Source organism: Dermacentor andersoni, chromosome 1, assembly GCF_023375885.2.
Source record: "Dermacentor andersoni chromosome 1, qqDerAnde1_hic_scaffold, whole genome shotgun sequence".
NCBI lineage: Eukaryota > Metazoa > Arthropoda > Arachnida > Ixodida > Ixodidae > Dermacentor > Dermacentor andersoni.
Window position 1 is genome coordinate 141,384,341 of NC_092814.1, and position 11,669 is coordinate 141,396,009.

General features: G+C 44.5%; 1 protein-coding gene across 2 annotated transcripts in view; it reads left to right on the forward strand.

The window, feature by feature from the left end:
- LOC126546058 (G-protein coupled receptor dmsr-1-like) overlaps positions 1 to 8,657 on the forward strand; it is a 1,011,142-nt gene extending 1,002,485 nt beyond the window's left edge. For both annotated transcript variants that reach the window (XM_055062099.2, XM_055062100.2), the window contains one exon: positions 1 to 8,657. This exon is cut by the window's left edge and continues 5,334 nt beyond it. The gene's annotated coding sequence lies outside the window, so the exon portion shown is untranslated.
- The last annotated feature ends 3,012 nt before the right edge of the window (positions 8,658 to 11,669 follow it).

Below are 11,669 nucleotides of genomic sequence, written 5' to 3' on the forward strand. Positions count from 1 at the left end.
TTCCATGAGTCACGATAGCGCTGGTGTAGAACGCGAGCGTTGCAGCTTTCGTTGATCGCCCACAGCTTCTGGAGTTGGCTGCGCCCGGTCGCGAGGGCTCAATCTGTTCGTCAGAGCTACGCGTGCCGCCTCGTCTGGCAGGCGACAGCTCACATAAAGTAGGCGATGAACAGGATAAGCATTTTCCAGGAAAGAGTCTTAAACATAGATGAGTCGGCCCTTTTGGTTACTGATCAGTGAAACTGTCCTGCTTTATCGAGAGCGTAAAAATCAGTACTTCAATGGAAGTTTATTAGAAAAAATGTTAAGAATGCTTAACATCAGCCAGTTGCAGTAGTGAATCCATGGCAGATAGTCAGCTCCAAAAGTGACAGTAACCACAAGACCGCTGAAAAGAGACGTTTTCCCCGTTTTCCAACAAATCCTTACTTGAATCATGCATACATTATATACGTTAAAGATATAGAAAGGTAAAAGCATTCGACAACCAAATAAATGAAAAGCAACAAAACAAGATATGTGTCGGCACGTGTAGCAGGGATATGGCACACACAGTCACGCATCATTATCCAGACAAAAGCCAGCTCCTTGTCAGAACATTTCCTTGCTTTTGCCCTTTCATATTTTCAACGTATGTGTGTATGATTCAACTACGGCGCCATGATGTACGCGCCACTCCTACGACACGTCTTGAGCAAAAATGGTAGCGTGTCCAAAATAGAGCCGCTGGTCTCGAAATGGCTGCAGCGCCCGACGGGCTCGCCAGTCAGCGAAAGCAGCCGTCGTCGTCTGTCCGTCTGCAGCCCTGTGCGCCGTTGCGGCCGAGCGGTCTGCCTATAGGGATAGCCTGTACCGCTTATTGCTTATTGCTTATCGTCGTTGTTATTGTGGTTGTTGTTGCTTGTCCAAAGCGTCGTGGACACTCGTGCGTTACTTGTTCGTCGTCACGAGCCCCCTCCTGCGAGGGGAGCGAAAGCGTTCGTTGTACCTGTCGCGGAAGCCGCGCCGAGCCCCCTACCCATGACTGGTCACCGGCCGGCCGGCGCCGCACAAAAGACCGCGCTCGAAAGGGCGCCCCCCACACGAGGCCGCCTTCACCGCTGCACACGCCCCCTCCCCCCCTTCCCACTATTTTCTGCGTCGTACCGGGCCCATCCATCCCTATCCTTCATCGCATGAGGCGCTGGGGGCCTCGAGCAAGCGACGCAGCGGGCGACACCGATGCCGAAAAGGCTTGCTACTGCTGCTGACACACCATGCGCGTGGCCGCCGAGCGTTGCCTCGATTGGCGTGTTAAGGGACGGAATACAGGGCAAAGCAAACACCGCGTTCCTTATTCTTTGATTTAGTGGCCTTGGTTCAAGTAGGCCATGTCATTACGCCGGAAGGACAGCCCTCTTGACATTTATTCACTATCTTTGTTCTGGTGTCGTTTTTTTTTTTTTTTCCCTGAAAAGCCAAAAACCATGTTCAACTAAATTCTTCACGAAAGGGTACTATGTGATGTCCGGGAATAAAAAAAAAGTAAGAGAATGAATTTTCTTAAATTGCAGTTAACTTATTTTTTTCTCAGTGCTGACCCTCGTGCGCACAGAGCGCAACGCTTCAACGTCTTTGTTTCTTTGCGAACTTAAATGAACAGCGAAGAAAAGACAGCCGTGGCTTGTTTCGGTGTTCTGCTTTGAACACAAGCAAAGAATTTAAGTAAGATTGCACGTTCCCCGGCAACAACGAGGGGCTCATAGATCAACTCTGGGCTTCTCGTGTGCGCCGGTTCTGTGGTTTTGTAGAACAGCTCCAGTACAATTTGTTTCTGTTTCGATAAGTATCAGTGTTCCTGTACTGTGCGCCAAGTGAAAAAATAAAGGCAAGCATCCCCAATGCTCCTATTTCTGCAAAACATAGGCTGAGAGCACGTACCAAAAATAATAGGTGTGAAAAGCTATGCAGGAAAGCTCCGACTTGCGTGCACTGGGGAGCATCCGATCACGGGACACACCATCAGGACAAATACAATGGCCTGCGGCGGTGGGCGGAAAAGGACGCGCCCACTCCATTTTGTTTGCTTATGCATTGAGTATATATTTCAGTGCAGTGGTGCTTTTGTGCAGGAGAAGACGTGTCTTATTTTTTTTTTTTTGCCGCTTAGGATTTTCCATTTCTTTTCGCTTAGTATTATTTGTTAGAGCAGCTACTGTCATTATCTCGTTTTGTTCTCGCGCAAGCTCGTGCGCTTCTGTCCGCTGCTCACTGCTGCATAGCGCTTTCTCATTCAGACTCATTCGGGCTCAACCACAATATTTTAGCAAGCTCGTAAATGTCGCCGCTGGTTGTGAGTTCAACGGCGCTTATGTCCGCAATCGTCTGGATCTCTAGCCCATCCTGCCTTTTGTAAAGCTTGTCCTACATTCGTCACGCACTTAACCACTCCCTTTAACACTGTTTTTTCGACTGCTGAGCCGTTATACGCTAATCGTGTTAGTACACCGCCAGCCAGTTATCTTATATTAGAAGTCATATGTTTTCGCTAAATACGGTTTGTTCCTCTCTGTTCTGCGCACTTTCACTGGGCAGGTAGAGACATCTGCGCGCGGCAATAGTTTACACCTGTGTTCTTTATCCGAATACCGATCGTGAAAGAAATATATTTTTTGCAAAAGAAAAAAATCTCATAATGGTGAGACGATATCGAAGGATTATTCATCTTTGCTGATTGCAGAGCTTTAAGAAACGGCTCTATACAGAGTGTTGTGTGTGTGTGTGTGTTTGTTTGTCTGTTTGTTTCTATAGTCTTTATGGTCTAAAAAGATCATACAGAATTTTTTTTAATTGCCTGCGGTAGATAGTGTAATTTTAGTCACTAAGCAGGATTACTTGTACGAGAAATCTAAATGCATATTCGACTAATGAACAGATATGCTCAAATGAAGTTCTTATTTTAAATATTTACGACATATATTACAATGTGCGAATATTAGCTGGTGAGCTTGCAAAGCATAACCACTTGGAGCGAATACAGAGATGGCACCGGTTTGGAGATATGCGCCGTTGAATTTGCGGTAAATACACAGTGTTCTTCCACCTACTTTCCTAATAAAATGTACTTTTATGCATTAAAACACCAAAGTAACTGGGGCACCCATGTACTTCGTTGCCAAGTTCGAAAAGTAATATCTGGAAACTGATATCATCCTGAAAATTCGTTCCAAATGGGTACGCCTTGCGGACTCGGTAGCTGCATTTCTTAAATTTCAATATGTGCCGTGGAGTAATCAATTAAAAAGTTCATTGATGATTATTGTCTAATTAGTTTGCATTTTGATTTGCGTTTTGATTTGAATTTTGATATAAAAAACAGCACCCGCTATAAGGCGATCAAAATTAAGCTTTACAGATTTCTTTAAAAAGATGCGCTGAAAGGTACGTGAAATCCACCTCTGCACAAAGTTATGGGGCCAGAGGGACACAATGTGAGACGGCAATTGTCATCGTCAGCCACATAATTAACCACAATCGATTATTGAACTTCTTAGTGACTGCAGTAAGCGGGCATGTTTCTATTGGAAACTTAATGTAATCGTATTGCTACGCAATTCCATTTGGTACATTTCTTCTAGCATGTCCGCGTACTGAGATATACGCCTGCAAATTTTCAGCTGAGTATGTATTCAGAATCAGAATCAGAATTTATTATTAGAAGTTGGGTCGCATTACAAGTATTTAGTATGCAGAAGGAGATCCCATACTCAAGAGACTTTATCGGGACCTCCTGTACAAGAACAGCCATTATAGTTAACATCTCAAAGCAATAGTAGCATATAATTAGGAAGTATACAGCTACAGCAACAAGAAAAGAACGGTTACGCTAGCAAGACCGTGAGGGTCGGCGCAAAGCTCGTCCCTGAGTGACTAGGCGATTGCGTCACACTCTGGGCGCATAACTTATCCCCTGGCCACATATTGATGATTTTAGTTCTATATGAAGAAAGTTGTAATGCTTAATTTTGATCAGACTACACATGTCCCTTCAGTTGATTAAAAACACGCTATGTTAGCCGTAATATACGAGGGAGAATCAGGAAGTCATTGCCCGTATTTTTTATTAGCCAAAATAAGGTGCATACAGGTAACTGCATGCAAATACACGTAATATTCTACGTACCTTACGCTATTTTTCCACATAGTCCCCACACAGGCTCAGAGATTTGTCCCATGTCAGCACTACATTTGAGATTCGCCTGTGGTAGAATTCGTCCGGCTGATTGTGGAACCACTGTCGGACGGCTGTCATGGCTTTATCATGTGAACCGCTGTCCTTCCAGGAACTTCTTCAGCGGACTGAAAACGAGGATATCCCCAGGGGCGAGGTCCGGACTGAATGGTGGGTGGTGCAGACTCTCCCAATGAAATGACCGGAGTTTGTCGGTGGTCCTGATTTTCACATGTGGCCTCCTATTGTCGCGGAGGATAAGCGCATTGTCTACATCGATAATCCCTCGGCGTTTTCACCTGATAGCAACCAGAAGACTTGACAGTGTGGAAAATTAATTGTCGGCATTGATGATTGCACCTTGAGGCATGAAATCTAGCAGGACCAGTCCTCGGTGATCCCGTACGCCATGGACGTGTGAAGCACAACCACTGTCTTCAACAACTGACAGCAGCGCCGTGCCGCGGAGCTACCGGCAGATAAGGCCGGGCCGGTCCAAGAAAGGGCCACCGCTGAAAACGGATATGTTGACTTCGCATTTACAGCCTTAATTTGGCAAAACAAAATTAAAGCAAAGACTTTCTGATTCGCCCTCGTAGCGTGAAACTCGGAATGTGCACTTAGCGAACATTTCGTGAAAGTTAAACGACGGCAAGCAAAAGCATCGCGTAGAGAACTAATTTCCTGGTAGGATCATTAACTAATAAAGTCGTAGTGTGGAAGGTGTAGCTGTTGAAAGTTGTTCGCATCAATCCTTCGTGCAGCCCTATCGGAAGGAGGCAAAGGATGCACGAAACGCCTTAATTTTGCTTGAGAAATTCGCCAACCGCATTCCGCCAGCCGGAATAACTGTCTGCGCATATATCTACGTGCGTATTCTGCACCTCTCATACTTCAGACATTTCAGTAGAAAGAACGATAAAGTTCGATGAGTTTCCCATACATGACAGTTCACATTTTATGCAGCAAATATCCCCTGTCGACATGTCCTACACAGAGAAACATATCACTCCTATCGAGGCTAACCATTACGAAAATACAGATGCGTGATGATATAATGGACTGCAGACTACCATATATGGAAAAGTAGTTCATGTTTCCTGTTCTATTCAATTTCCCCTGCAAACCACGCCTTGTGCGGTGTAAGCCCGCACCATGAAAAATAGCTGCGTATTTATGTTTTGAGGTTTCTCCTACAGTGTTCAATGCCATTATTTTCATCACATTAAGTAAAATATTCTATGAACTGGCAGCCTCAATGAACACTCCGAAATTTCCCCAGAGACTATCTCACCGGTATAACTGCGTTGTAATGCTGGAGTAGCAGCCCATCTAAATCCGCTATAAGCGCCAAACTTCATCACTCTCTGCGCACCGCATTTAAACACCTCCGGGAGCCTGTTGCCGTGCTCTGTGGCCCAGCGCCGCTTTCTTTTTGTGCTGTTTGTCGGCTTTGCTCTCAGCTGGGATGGCTTGGCGCACTCTGTGATCGCTTATACCGCCTATTTACTGCAGTTCTCTGCTACCGTATACTTACAGCGCGCAATGTAATTTCACACCACCAGCTATAGCGTCCTTGTAATGGCAGGTGAGATCATCACTGGCCCTGGAAACCGCACAGCTACTCCGGCTTGAATTTTTCGCCCTTCCGAGTTACTAAGAATTCATTACTTGCACACAATTGTTCCAAAATACGTGCGCTGCAAACTGCGATTCTGTTTTCTAAATTTCTATAAATTAATTTAGACTTCTTCCAAGTGCATGAGCGACGAAAGTTTCCACTTTGCGCACCAGTTATACGTTGGTCGGCAGCTAGATCTTATTTATTACTCACATTATTTGTTAATAAATTGTCTGTCTCTCGCTGTTATGCCAGTTAGTAGCTCAGTCAATTCTGTCAAATCGAACTTGCAGAAAACTCCCAAAATTTAAACTGGCGTAAACAGGGCTGGTAAGGGTAACATTTTTCATATTTCACACCGCGACTTTGAAAATGCTGCCCCTTCCCAACCAGGGGGTACGATGAAAGATATTCATTTTATATAAATGTATCCATGAAAGCGGTAGTAGCGGATACATTCGAAACTAAGAAATCGATTCTGAAAAGTTTCGACAAGAACGCGACTGCCCGTTCCTGCGTTTAAGTGCTCGTTACCGCGATCGTTGTACGCTGTTCACGAGAAGCACGAAAACGACATTGTTAGAAGTAAGATCGGCAAGCTACAATGAACGGACCTCCGGTTTAGACAAATGCCCCTTGTACTTTCTGAACCACAGCGAATGAGCGCACAGAGCTGTGTTACTCTAGGCAAAATGGTGAGGGCGAGCGTTTTGAACAAATATTACTAGTCTTGCGATCAATTAACCGACACGAGAAGTGTTTGGCCGTAAGTGGCAGCACTGATTTCTTAAAGCGATATCTTTCTTTGGCATTTCCCCCTACTTCTACAGTGTACGTTAGTTTGTGGCCGTTTACGTGACCTTGACACGCGCAAAGTTAATAAGTGTTAACTAGGACAACAATTTATTTTGCAGCAAATATTGAGGAGGTATTCCTCAAAACTGCGCTCTAAATTTCAGGCTTATTTTGTCCCCAAACAGCACCCATCTGTGTCACGTACATTTCCTTTTCTGAACACTGCAATTGCTACCTTCTTGACAAGAACCCTATGTCACGCTGATATGTACATGTCATTCGTGACCTGCCGATACCGGACAAGTGGCGTTAAGAAAATTAAGAAAAGCATAGCAGATAGATGATTAATGCTGAGGAAATACCAGCTCCATAGGGTAAAAATTTTTCTTAGTGTGCTGCTAAGCACAGAAATTCTGCTAAATGGATATTACTTCATTACTTTTTGGCTTCTAGTCCGGAAATGGGAAGTGTTCTGTAAAATGATTAAATAGAAGTTTAATTAGTGAAATCCTGAAATTAGATATCCCTCTGAAACTTCTCTCATAAGTGGTGTCTTATACTTCTTCAAGCAGTCCACCAGATCTGACAGAATTGCAGTGCACCAGAAAAGCTCTTCCATAAGTGTGTTTCTATTAAATTAGATAACCGAATACAGTAAGTCCGAATAACAGTATTTTGCTAACGCAGTTAACCATTTTTTAACCCGCTTTACTAGTGCTATATAAGATTTGGCGTCTTCATTGGGCTGCGGTAACTCTGGTAAATGAGACTAATCGTTAATCACTTTTTACGAACAAATATTGGTGGAATAATCATAAGCTTGTAAAATCTCAACAACGAAGAAAACAAATACTTGGAGGTCCCCACTTTCAACCCATGCCATACAAAAAGAAAAAAAAATGAAGCGCGTATCGCTTGTCTTAAGCCTGAGGTGAACTGCAGAGAATGTCAGCAAGTACCTTTACAGCGTTACGCTAAAGTCATATCTTACTGTGGCGTACATGGTTAGTCCATTCTTGTGATGAACGTAGCACCGTTATTAGCAAAATTCATTCAGGCTACAATGATTGATACTCCATCAAGAAGCACTTTATTATCAGTGTAACCGTTCATCAGGTCGGTGAGCTTATGTGTCATCAAGAGCCATCGGCAAAGGTGATAAGCTGAGTATGTTGGTAAATGAAGGTGTCACTTTTATTTTCTATCATTTTACGACATAATTATACTTCTTTAATAAGTCTAAGGGGTCATCACGTTTTCTTGGAGGGAGAATTTATCTGTTTTTCAATGTTCTTTTGTAATAAAAACAGTATTTTTCTGACCACAATCATCTGAAGAAGTCGGCTGCAATCAGTTGTGCCCTCAAGGTCCTCTTGAATACCTTTAGAGTCACGCATATTGCAAAATCAGCGCATCCTAGGCTGTCCACATAGTAGCCTCGTAACCCCTCGTATACATAACTAAAGTTTAAAACCAACAAGATTCCTCTCGTCCCCTTACGTAGCCCTCCTAGTGATAATATGACGCTTTCTCCACCATTGAAATGAAAACTACGGCGATGGGTAACAGGACGAAAGTGTTCAGCGCCCACAGTAAGGCTCTACAAAGCACCATTGCACACACGTCACTTGTTCAACGTGCCCCCCCCCCCCCCCCCCCTCGAATTGACAATCCTTATTCCACATTTAAAAAGTATTCTGCTGTCAGTAGGACGCTAACAATCTAAACAGGGTGAGTCCCCACTTTTGTTATTACTTTTTTTTCTTGCGGGACGGAATGATTGTCATTTCATAGGCCAGACTGAGCATTATCGCTACAATTGGGAGGTGGGGCCTGGGTGTGCGATTTGTGTTGGAAGCTAAAATTTGCTTTGTCAACAGTGTCCGTTGTGTATAGATGCAGTCTTATTCCTTTTTTTTCTTTGTTTGCTTCTTCAGAAGTTGGAATCACTTACCGATGAACAAAGCCTTCCTGAATTTACGTGACTTTGCTCAGTCTCTGGTGCAGAAAATAAAATCCTTATCCTGTGTGCTCGCTTGTTGTTGTCTTGCTCTTTGCTGTGCGTCATCATTATGGCTTAAAAGAACACCTGACCTTTTCCTCTTTGAATATCAGTTTTCAGCACGGACTACGTGAACAAAATCTAAATATGGACGCACAGAAGTGCTAGCAGACGCTATCATCAGGCTAACGAGCGCTGACGTCAGACTGAGACCTGGCGATTCACCTCGTGGCGACACGACAATGAATGCCATATTTTGCAAGGATTCTTTTGCTCCGATTCTATTCCTTACTTATCATCCGTCGCTCGAAGCTGGCCATCCCGGCGATAACAGAACCCGGCTTCGTGCGATTTAAAACGAACGGAAATAGAACGATAATGAAAAGACTTTGTATCGAATGCGACTCCTGAACTCCATCAGTTTCCTCGGAGTCAAACAGGTTTGTTACTTCCATATAGATTGTGCTAACGAATTTGCTGCTAGCAATATCTCCTTCACCCTCACGTGCAGTAGCCGAGACACGCCACAGCACCGCGCAATATGACATCAAGGAAGCAACATAATACTGCACTGGCTCTCTTAAGGTATAACCCCTTCTTTTTCCACAAGCAAGAAGCCGGACGAGCGTTCTGGCTGAGCGCCCTGACCTAATTCTCCCCGTCATCTTGTCGATGGGATTCGGAAATATACTGTTTTCATAAAATAAATGAATCAACCACGCTGTTCTAGACAGCCGAAGCATCAATAAGGGTGTAAAGCGTCGTTGCCCCACACAATGGTGCATTCCTTGTAAAATATAATTGTGACGTTCTACGCACTGAACTACACAGTTGGTTATGAAGCACGCCGTAGGGGGGGACTTTCGATTAAGTTTGACCACCTGGGGTCCTTGCACCAAATCAGAGTACCACGAGCGTTTTTGCATTTCGCCTCCATCGAAGTGCGGCCGCCGCCAATATGGGTCTATCTTGAAGCAAAGACCTCAAAAGGAAAACTATTCCGACGTGAATGCAGGACACACAGACATCCTATGCTTTTGTAGAGTGTATGTATACACAGGGTGTTTCAGCGAACACTTTCAAAAATCTTCAAAAGTTGCCTGTGGCAAATTTCACAATTCTAGTTCATGAACTGGCCTACTCGAAGCGGCGGACAATACTTGCAGAAAAAATTTAAATGCAAAATCGGCTAAATAATAGAAATTCACTAATTAAGTTTTAATTGATTACATCTATGGCCCATATTGCAAATTACAAATTCTTGCCGTGGAGGGCGGAAGGTGGATCCACTTGGAACGAATTTTTATGATGACACCAGTTTCGAGATATAAATTCCCGAATTTTGCGGAGAAAGGCATTGGCGTTCAAGTTAACTTGTTAACAAAAATCGTTTCATGCACCGAAGCACCCCACGGCACCGTCGATACTACACATAAACATGGTTTTTCATGGTCAACAAGAGCTGCGACTCGATGCTGTCGCTGAAGTCGATAGCGGAGCAACTGACACCAAACGCTGGTCTCGAAAGTCACCTACAGTCACCATCCCTCATATTGTCGTGACCATTATCGACAATCGTACTTGCCTTCCTAAGGTAAAGTTTGGGTTTGGGCACACAGAGAAAATGTTACTACAGGGCCCCGATTAGGGGTTTGGCAGATTACTGTACTAAGACTTTTGCCGTCGACGATTCGTATCAGCCATTGAAGTCTGCCTGTTCTGACGATGGCATTAGAAAAATGATGGTCCCGGGCCTCCTGCCCCCCTATCTCAGGAAGCTGAAGCTCTTTGTAACTTATTGCTTTCCTATATAGATATTTTTTACTGAATGACAATCCCTTGACAAAGACCTTCTTTCACAAACATCGTACCCACACCGGCGATACTCAGACAATATATCGACGACCCTATTGAGTTTCAACGTGGGAGCGCCAAGTCATCAAAGCTAAAGTGGAAAAGAAGCTAGCAATATAAATCGTTGAGCCATTGTCAATTCGCTAGGTGTCACCTGTCGTGTTAGTGAAAAAGAAAGATTACACGTGGAGATTCTGCGTTGGCTATAGCTACCGCAATCGCATCACAAAGAAGGATGTCTACCTACGACTTTGCATGGAAGATGCCCTTGATCTCTCGACGGTGCCCAGTTGCCATACTGTTCGTCCATCGACCTTCGGTCTGGGTATTGGCGATTTGCTGTGGCTTATCTCGATCGTGAAAAGACAGCCGTTATAATGCATGACGAACTTTATTACGTTAAGGCTATGGCCTCTTTTGATCGCATGATGAATTCAAGTGATTGACCTGGATGGCGTTTTCTCGCTTACGTTCCGCACACACCTTGGGCGCCTATCAGCCATTCTTGCTGTTCTTCGCAAGGCTGGCCTACAGTTCAACTCTCGCGGGAACCCGATCTCCCCGGGTAAAAATTCGCACAGACCCTACGGTGGGTACCGATGCCGGTGGCCACGGAATCGCTGCTGTCTTGGCGCAAGCCCGGCATGGTGCTGAACATGGTATTGCATACGCTATCCGCCTTTTGTCACCTTCGTAAAAAAACTACTGCATTAACGAAGGAGAGTGTCCCCCTCTTGTCTAGGCGGTTGAGAAAATCCGCGCCTACTTATATAGTGATCCATTTTTTATTGTCACCGGCCATCAGGCTCACTGTTCGCTTTGGTCCTTAAAATACTCCACAGGGAGGCTTGGAGAATGGTCTTTATTGGTGCAGGAGTATTCCTATTTGGTAAACTGCAAGTCTGACAGCCTGCACACCGACGCCGACTGTTTGGCTTGTTACCCTGTAGGCACGCCGGACACCGTCGGTACAGACGCTTTCCTCTGCGTTTTCTCCATCTCCCAACTTTTGGACCCGGCCAATGAGTTACGCAGATATGCCACCTTGGAGACTCTCATTGAGCAAGTTGAATGTGTGCCTGCTGACGCATCATTACCGTTGTTCGTGTTCAAAAGACGGTGTTTTGTACCAACGCAATTTTTATAGCCCAAAACGCAGTCCAAACGCAGTTTATAGTTGCACAGAA